The 9,818-nt window shown below is 35.9% G+C and overlaps 1 long non-coding RNA gene across 1 annotated transcript; it reads right to left on the bottom strand.

The window, feature by feature from the left end:
- Nucleotides 1-520: 520 nt before the first annotated feature.
- Nucleotides 521-9,255, bottom strand: LOC121865728. Its single transcript, XR_006088801.1, has 2 exons — nt 9,054-9,255; nt 521-5,083 (listed from the first exon to the last, which is right to left on the bottom strand). It is a non-coding gene; the product is annotated as an uncharacterized LOC121865728 (long non-coding RNA).
- Between the last annotated feature and the right edge of the window lie 563 nt (nt 9,256-9,818).

The raw sequence follows: 9,818 nt of genomic DNA on the forward strand, positions 1-9,818 counted from the left end.
AATTTCTTTTCTTTTGGGGAATTATTACATGCTTTACATGACACCAAACAAGTCTCAAGTAAAACTGGGCAGCAGACGAGAACTTTGAACAGAATTCATGGCGAATTATACTTAAGTTTGAGTATTTCACATGCCCAGTAACTCTTAACACCACTTAGTTTACTTTATAAAATGAAGTGTTAACCTACTTGTTGATGTCACATGAAAAAAAAAACTATATTTAACTAACCATCAAGCTATGTTATGTTGTGCCTAAGCTAAACCTGGCAAAATTAATCTGGGATGGACAGTATCATTATTTTGAGTTAACTTTTTTCCCTTTGTTACATACTTTTCTCACTATAGTGTAAGGTGGCTGGAATCAAGGGTAACTAAGACCATCCCTTCATTCACTAGCATTTGCACTCAGTCTGCTTTACTTGAAATATTTGTCTATGGTATTCCCTTTTGCATTAATATCTTTCATAAAGGCTATATACACCCAGCAGCTGTTAGGCAAATCTGGTTATTATTTACAAGATCATTACTTCAAGTTTATTTCCACTTTAACTGTTGTTGGAATGTATATAAATGAATGAATATGGACTTATAATACTGAAGTTGAATTGTGGTTTCATTGAACTTTTACCAAGATTGAACATGAAGCACAAAATTCTGACTCTTAAGTAAGCAAAATTCTTCAAATATATCATTGGCATGTATACAGTACTGCACTTAAAATACTATACAGTATCACAAAAAAATGGACCTGGCCTGAAAGCTTCATTCTACAGCATGAAGGAAAACTTATTATGACAAGTAACATGCAGTTGAAGCCCTTGATTCAACATTCAGTACAGTACTTATTTTCATGGGGCTGTCAAATTTCCAGCAGCAGCACAACAATGAATTTTATCCTCACAGCCTGTGCAAGTCACATTAACTTAAACTGTATTTCGATTACAATCAGATTAAATTAAATTTGTTTTAATTTTTCAATAACATTTGAAATATAAATTCAATACTTTGCGAAACCACATAGCATTATCTCCGTTAGCCGGAATCCCCCATTAGCTGGAACACCTCCAATACCCAGAATTGAAATTGGATTGGAATTTTTCCGGAAAAATTTTCTAAATTTTGAATCGGTGAACGAGTTTCCGAGATTGAAAATCAGGTGCATTTTCTGAGAGAAGTCCAAGAAGGTTCCAAGAAAATCTCTCCATTCTAAGCTTGGGAATAAATTTTCTGGGAGTTCTGAGAGATTGCATCATGCTCCAACGCATCCCCATATGCCAGGCACGTGGGTGGCCTTACTGCTTGGATCACTTGGTCCATTCTCTATTGCTATTGTTCAAGGTAGTTCCCTCGCTAGCTACTGTTTTTGCATACTATTTATGTTGTGTAGTGCTCCACATTGCTGTACCAGAATAAAATAAGCCAAGAACACAGTGTTAAAGCAGTTTTAAGAATGTAAAAAACTATTACACCAATGTATACTGTACTACACTGTACATTCAATAAGCGGGAAACACAGAAACACCTTAGCTTTATGTTTAATCAAGACATCTTTAGGTCATGAGACCCACTAATCCCCCACTCCGACAATGGGTGACCTGACAATTCCATGCAAGTGGAAAATACCAGTCTTCGCTGTAACACATTACTGTACTTCATTCACGAGGCGGCTCGCACGCCTGTATAATATATAGTTTTATTTTTTAAATACTGTATATTTATTAAACCAACATTTTTAGATAACCTATTCAGGATTATTCTAGGAAATAAAAGGTGTTTCTAACTTAATTACAACTGCTTTTCCAGACTCGGGTATCAACATTTTCTTTTTTCTTTTTTCATAAAGGAATGGAGTCCCCATAATTATATCTCATGAAAATATTTTGTTTAAGAATCTCTTACTGGAAATGTCTTGTAGAGAATTTATTTAAGATCATTATGGTATCAAATTCATCTAACTCAATTACAACAAATGCTGTGAATAAAAGTTTATGCAGTTTTTTGCTAGCCATTAATATGGGAGTGTGTTTGTCTGAGCAAGATGAGATGCATAGTTTAGAGTCGAGATGAGATGAGTACTTTAGACTCTTGGAAAACTTTCCTCAGTACCCAGAAACATTCTGGGGAAGTGGGCTAGTGCCTGCCTGTGCACAATGCTTAGCTTAGACTTGGAAACTTTTCCCAACACCCAGAAAAATTCTGGGAATATGGGATTTTTCTGTGTTTGAGAAAGTCGTCACATTACCTGGAAATCTCTCATCCCAGAAGAGCTCTGTACCAATTGTTCCGGCTAACGGAGATATCACTGTACTGTATTTTGACAACTTAAGTGCATATACAGTACATATCTAAATTTTTAAACATATTATTGTACAAAACTACATATAGTTTTAAAGTCATAAATATCTAATGCCTAAATTCACTTCAGCAATTAACTTTAAGAAAAAATGCCCCAGCCTGTAAATTTCAATCAAAGCAAACAGTGCATGTACAACATACTCCTCAGTACTCCCCCAGAAAGTCATAAAATCATTCATATTAAAAAATTAATAAAAAATCAGTGTCAATACTTACACTCAAAGTTATGTAACTGTAAATCTATCTAAATAATATATTTCTTACTAGAAATCATAAAATATAAATTCTTTTTGGTATGAAAAATATCTTTGTTCTGAGCCTCTATTTACCTGTATTTCTCTATATATTCTATATTTAGAACAATCATATATCTGAGAACTACGTAGTGCCAAACACTGTAGATACAACCTACAGCCTTCTTATTTAATTTATAAGTAAGAGACTTAAAGAGAGGGAGTCTGGGTGTTCATTCTCTGCAGGGGACAAATATAATGATCAGAGAGACACACAGGGACTCAAAGTTGGTAAATTACCAGTTTTCAAACGTGTATGTATTTATAGGAAAAGAAAATATTTATTGTATCTATGGGCCTTAAAATAAGTGTTTTGACAACTTTGAAACAACTTAAATAAACATAAATTTTAGTACAGTAGAGTATATGTTTAAGTTCAGATCTTAAGTTGATTTTTGGGGGGGCCATAGTCACAATAAAAATGTCTTCTTTACTCAAATACCAACACAATCCAAAAAGAGTATCACATACACTTTAAAACCTTGACATGACCCATTTAATTATTATAAAACTAGGAAAAAGCAATTTATTTTATAGAAATCAAGTGGATGACCTATTCAATAACCAACAACCACTGTAAACATTGAAATAATTGTTAATTAACTGGGAAATAGACAGCTCACCTAATAATGTAGATGGCAATTTAGCCACCAGTAGCTTGAAAATGTGAAGGCTGCCTGTTCTTCCAAGTAATCAACTTCTGTTATTTTTTTCAATATCACTTTCTGTCAACACATGTGTAATCTCAATGCTCACATTTTTTATTTATTTTTTTGTAATATCAAATGAATACAACTGCTTGGGTGGAATAGTGATTACACTGACTAATGTTTTAATCTACTGGTCCATGTTCAACCTCAGGGTAAACCAATCAGGTTACCAAAACAGTTCTGGTCAAACAATAGGGGTAGAAACCCTTGACCTTATGTAACCTTACATCAAACTGACCGGCTACTAGCCTACCAGGGGCCCCACTCCTTGTAAGGAAGAGATGTCTAAAATAAATGCAACTATGAAAAAAAAATCAGCATACTTAACAACAAACCATTATTGCCGCAGCATGAATGACAAACCTAAACATAACCGAGATTTAGCTGCTCCAAGTCACTGTAAAATACTCTCAACAAATACACACTTATATACAGTAAACCCTCGTAAACCCAGACAACTTAGGGGGAAAGACGGGTCCAAACTTGCTGACTGTCTGGACTTTTACCAAGTTTTTTTTGGGGGGGTTCTAGGGGCCACTGTCCACCAAGCAGCCACTCATTAGTCCCCCAAGATCTTTAAATTTGTATTTTAATATGCAATAAATGTCATGTGTGTTTCCTTTCACAATTTTACTTCATTTAAGTCAAATTACAAATTATATATCATATTTTGTTCTATTATTTAATACTGTATATTATATTATTTATGATGAAACATACACCATAAGAGGTTGATCATATGAGAATATAACAATGAATATATAAAAACAAACTGGCAAACAATATAAAATTGTAGTTTGACTTCAAAATAATGGAGACAGATGAAATGCACCTGGTGTGTGTGACATGGATGATGCAAAAAGCGCTTTTCTTCTGCTTCTTCCCGGGAGGATTACCATCACCATTGTTTGAATTATTTTACCTAACATCTTACCATTTTTCTGTGGCTGAATGTGTGTTGAACTTATAGCTAAACAGTCACAGTGCAGCATTATGGGGGAGTCCATTCTAAGAAAGGGGAAATAAACTACTCACTCATGGTTTGAGAGGAGGAAAGAGGCCAAAGCATTGCTGGCTGGCAGATATTTCAAATGACCGCACACAGCAGGAATTTCATACAACAAATATTAAATGTGTTGGACAAATGTTTCTTGCCTGGAAAAGGTTCGGATTATCTGTAATCTGAACTTATAGGGTCCGGACTTTCGAGGGCTTACTGTATTCTTTCTAGAACATTCAATTCATAACTCGTACTGTCCATCTACCTACTTTGCCAATATGGCTTACACTTAATTTTCCTTCACACATTGTTCTATTCTCCTACATGTACACTCACTGCCATCATTACCCCAACACATCAAAGTCTCTGAGATCAAACAAGAAGCATCACAACATAAACTATGAAGTGGTCCAAACAACTTATTTATTACTGGACTTACAAGTCAATATAAATTTTCTAAATCTACTATCACTTCCACACAACTAAACAAATAATTTTCAAAACTAATTTAACCTCAAGTATAAATCAGTGACAAAATATGACCACAAAACTTGCTTGAATAGAGCTGGGGAATCACAATCCCAAGTTCACTGATGCATTAAGGTACAACTCTATGACAGATTTTTCAGAGCAGCATGAATTCTTACATTAAGGCGGTTTTCAAAGTCATACCCGTGATAGTTGTCTCGAACATCCTCCAAGCACTTTTTGCCTTCGTCTAATGTCTGAAACAGCAAAATTATTAGTGGAAAAAAAAATATATATTTTCTGGACAGAAAGATTTCACATTACCAGACTCAAGTACTGTACAGCAACTTGATTTTACGGCACTTTTTTTCTGATTATTTTCACTATGGAAAGTGAATATTTTTTATATAACTTCCAGTTGTTCATGAAAATAAACAATACATTCTCAATATACAAAAACAGCACTAAAGTTAATTGGAGTTCTTCCAAGTAGCCGAGTTCACCTTTGTATTTCAGAAGGATTGTTGGCTGGTCTGTAATAATATTATATCGTTCAGTTCAGCCTTGTCTTGTTTTATGCTCTGTTGGAACACAGTGTTGTATTGTATTTACTTCTCACTATCTTGAACACTGGTAATACCAAGGTGGGCAGTGGCTACACATGACAGAGACTAGAAACTGTAAGAGATTAATGTGGTGTTTCCAAAAGATGATTTTTATAGAAATTGAACACACCAATTTAACCTTGCATGACATGAAGCATAATGCCAACAATTTTTGGGGGGAGAGGTTGTAGGAAAATTTTATAAGTATATGTACTGTATTGAAAATGCCACTGCTTCACCTACTACCTAAGAAAATCCCTAATGAGATGCATATACTGTACCACTGAACCACCCATGAATTTCATGATAGTTGTCTGGGAGATTTGAGTCTAGAGTATGCTGGTCAAGTTTAAAACTCTCAATCAAACTAGAAATCCATGCACACATAATAAAACCATATTTCTAAATAAGGAAAGCTAACTCTTCTAATAATGTAATTAAATTTTGTACTGTACTGTACTTGTATTAGTTATGATTACACTAGCCTAGAACTTTCACAGCCTATAAGACTTTTTCTCTGGAAGTAAAATGTAACATCCTTAAATGGCAAGTCAGTCTACATTCATGTTAAACCATGTAAAAACATGATTTATAACTTACAGACATGGCATACCGGTAATTGGTGTTTTAATAGCCAAATGAATTTAATTATCTCAAGAAGTCATTAATCCCTGGGCTTTGGTCGGCACCCCCCCCCCCATATGCAGGTATATTTGAGAACATTTAAAAACATATAAAAGGCAATGCATGATATAAACAGGAAATAAATAAATTTCCTTACCACAGGTTGGCAACACTGGGGCTAGGAAGAGTCGAGAATGTTTGTGAAGTGGCATGTGTGTGACACAGTAGTAACAGGTAACACTAATTTGTATGCAGTATGAGGTACAGGACACTATTTTATGACTATTTACACTACAGTATTATTAATCTTTATTACTGATCTAGTAATTGATCACAATACTAGACTTGTGCTTGGGGGTTGAGGGCAGGTTGAGACGGAGTAGAAATACATGGTGAAGCGACTCAAGTCCAAGGGCGAGATGCTTACATCACAAAAGCTGAGAAGAGACTGGGAGGCTCTCATGTGTGAGTGAGCAAAAGATAAATACATACTTGGCAACATATTCTAGCCAGGCCCGCCCTTTTTACTCAAATAGGCCAGTGAAAGATCAAAACATCATGTGACATGACCCGAAGCTCTACAGACACATCATAAGACGTGACACAAAGCCTACGGGTTAATCAACATTAATTACTCAAATCTGAATATTTTTAACCCAGATCCTTAACCTGCATTTCAAGAAGTATTACCTTTGAATATTCAAAGCAATAGTCCAACATTGTTGGTGATCGCAACTGCTAGTACGATAATGTGAAATTTTGAAATATCTAAACTCCAAAGAAACCACCAAGAACTTTCTTATTAAGTCTTTTAGCTTCTTTTGCCAGGTTTTTATTTCTTTGAACATTCCTCACAACCTCTCCCCATGTCATTCTTGGCTTACCCCTAGCTCCCCTCCCCTCCACATTCATATGCATACAACTCTTGACCCAATCGGTCTCCTACGTACTCTCCACACACCCAAACCATTTCAGCCTAACTCTGCACGAAACCTGGTATAAGCTCTCACTACCTAGCCACCCTCTTAGCTCTGAACAGGGTTTCCTATCTCTTAACATCATGATACATAACCATCTCGCCAGTCATACCAACTCATTCAAGAATAAATATGTCATCCTCTGTACCTGACCATGTTCCACTGCCATAGAACATCACACTTCTCTTGTCAGTTGCATACAACTTTCCTTTCATGTGAGAAGATCCCCTCACTCTCAGTAAAATCAAAAGCTCCCTAAACTCCTTCCAATTACTTCTAACTCTAGCAACTGAGCTATTCAGCATCACCCCTAACACTGATCATGTTACCCAAGTAGCAGAACTCCTTGACACAATCTAGGGATATATCTCCAATGTCAAATTTTTTCAGCCTAGCTCTGGACACATGATTACCTGACCATACAGCACACTGAAAGTCAGGAACATCCTACAGTCTTCCATTTACACTACTGCACCTCTTTTGTGTCCACCTTCCATACTCACTGTGCATTAATGATTCACTGACAACACACTTTTTAACAGACAGAAAATGGCCATTATCTGCTTTGCACCACAAGTCCTTCACCCAAGTCATGAATTGTTGTTTTTGTTTTCACCACATTCATTTTCATACCCTTTTGAGTCTATTCCCTCCTTTCATTTTCTTCCATTCTACCTTTTCAATACCATCTATTATCAACACAAAGTCATTGTGCATACAAAAACTCCCAGAGCAGACCAGTCTTACATCTTATGATAATACTTCTTAACGCCATGATAAAGTATACAGAAGGGACTCAAAAAACCCTATTTTCACCTAAAATTTCTCACTTTCCTTGCCATTCACATTAGCATGTGTTCTCAAACCACTCAAATAAGATACACCTCAACCTCTAGCTTACTCATTCCCTAGAATTTTGACATTTCATGTAGTTGCCTGGCCATAAATATTGCATCTGTTGTCCCCCTACCTGGCATGAACCCAACTGCAGTACATAAATGTCCCTAATGAATTTCTTAAACAATGTTTCCACAAATTGCATAACCTGATACAACATCTTTAGGGCCCAGGCAGTAGTCTCCACATTCAAGTGCATTATCTTATCCATTGTAATTAATTTATTTACAATCACACTTTTTAGCTAATTCAGCTGAAGCAATATATTCTATCACATTTGCATTAGTCTAATTTGGTCACCTTTTGAAATTTTCAACATTTCTGGAACTATTCCAGAGCCTTTCCATCTTATATTTTGTCAATCACTCTTCTACCAGTACCATTCTATCCTTGGACATGCTTCTTGGTTCTCCCTGTCTCATTCAGCTGACTACTGAAGTATTTTCTCCATGATTTTTTAACTCCTTCTTTATGAACAATCATATTTCCATTGTCATTTCTCATGCACTGCACACCAACCATAACCTGTTTCTACCTATTATTTGCCTTGTTCTTTTGCATGTCTCACCCCTAGCATTTACTTTTGTCAGCTTATCCACAAATATATCATGTTCACTTTTCTTAAGCCTTGTAAACCTGAGCAGGCCTCCAAATACTCTTTGTCATCATCACCCATCTTCCAGGCTGTATATAATCTTATTTTCTACTTGATACTCAGTCCACTTCATCATTCCACCAACATATTACTACATGCCTGGCTGGGTGCTTCTTCCAGCCACATTTAAAAGTCCATGCTTAATGTGGCAACTACACTAACACTGTTGCTGGCTATTTCCACTCTACTCAACTGAGCATCATAAAAAGCTTCCTTTACATTCTATCCCTTTAATTTCTACTCTCTCCTTCTCAGAACATACGCCTTCTTCCTTTCCTTTCTCCATTTTAGCAACATATTACACATAAGCAATCTGTGCTGTAAGGCACATTCTTCCCTTGTTACCACATTTACATCCCAAAAAAGCTTGCCGTTTCATATCCTAACAAGCATGTACCCAATTGGAGTTTTGTCTCATCGACTTCCAAAAACAAAACTACAAAATAAGTGGTCCTCCTTCAATAGTTACCTCATCATTAGCACCAAGGAGGAGGCCTAATTCATACAATGCAAAGGCTGGAACACAATGTTCCTCGGAGTTCAAGAGACCGTGCTGTACACTAAGGCGAAAGTGTTCCACAGCATCATCTGCAGAGCCCAGAGTGTCAAGAATGGCTGCCATGATCAGGTGCCGGAGGCCCTCTTGGTCACCACATTGTCCCATCACTTGGCACTCTAAGTGAAAGAATGACATAGGTGAAATACTGTTGCAATGTCATAAAAATAAAATGTGTAGAATTGTAAATGTTTTAAGAAAGGAAGGAAAAGATACTTAAGACTTAAGTACAAACCTGAAAATGTGATTAAAAAAAAAAAAAAAAAAAAAATTTCAGCTGCCCACTACTGCACACAATACAAAGTGGCAAAACATGCTGAAGAAAACATCAACAAAGAGTAATGACATGGTCCCCTTTGAAATATTAATAAAATAAATTTTTTTTTTATTACAATACAATATACTTTACAGAAAAGTTTACCTCAAGTGACCAGACGTTAGGTTGAAGGTGAAATGCATTAAGTACAGGCACCCTAATTTGTGAGAGGGTTACATTCCTGAAAAACCTCCCCCAAATTGATTTTTTTTGTAAATTTATGCTTATTTGCCCATTAATTCACATTATATAAATGGAGATATGTGCTCTACATGATCTACATAAAAAATCCCATGCTTGACCCCTAATGAGCTACTGCATCATCCTTTATTGACATGACAGGCAAAGCACTGCTGTCACAG

This window comes from Homarus americanus, unplaced genomic scaffold (assembly GCF_018991925.1).
Source record: "Homarus americanus isolate GMGI-L3 unplaced genomic scaffold, GMGI_Hamer_2.0 scaffold46863, whole genome shotgun sequence".
Lineage (NCBI taxonomy): Eukaryota > Metazoa > Arthropoda > Malacostraca > Decapoda > Nephropidae > Homarus > Homarus americanus.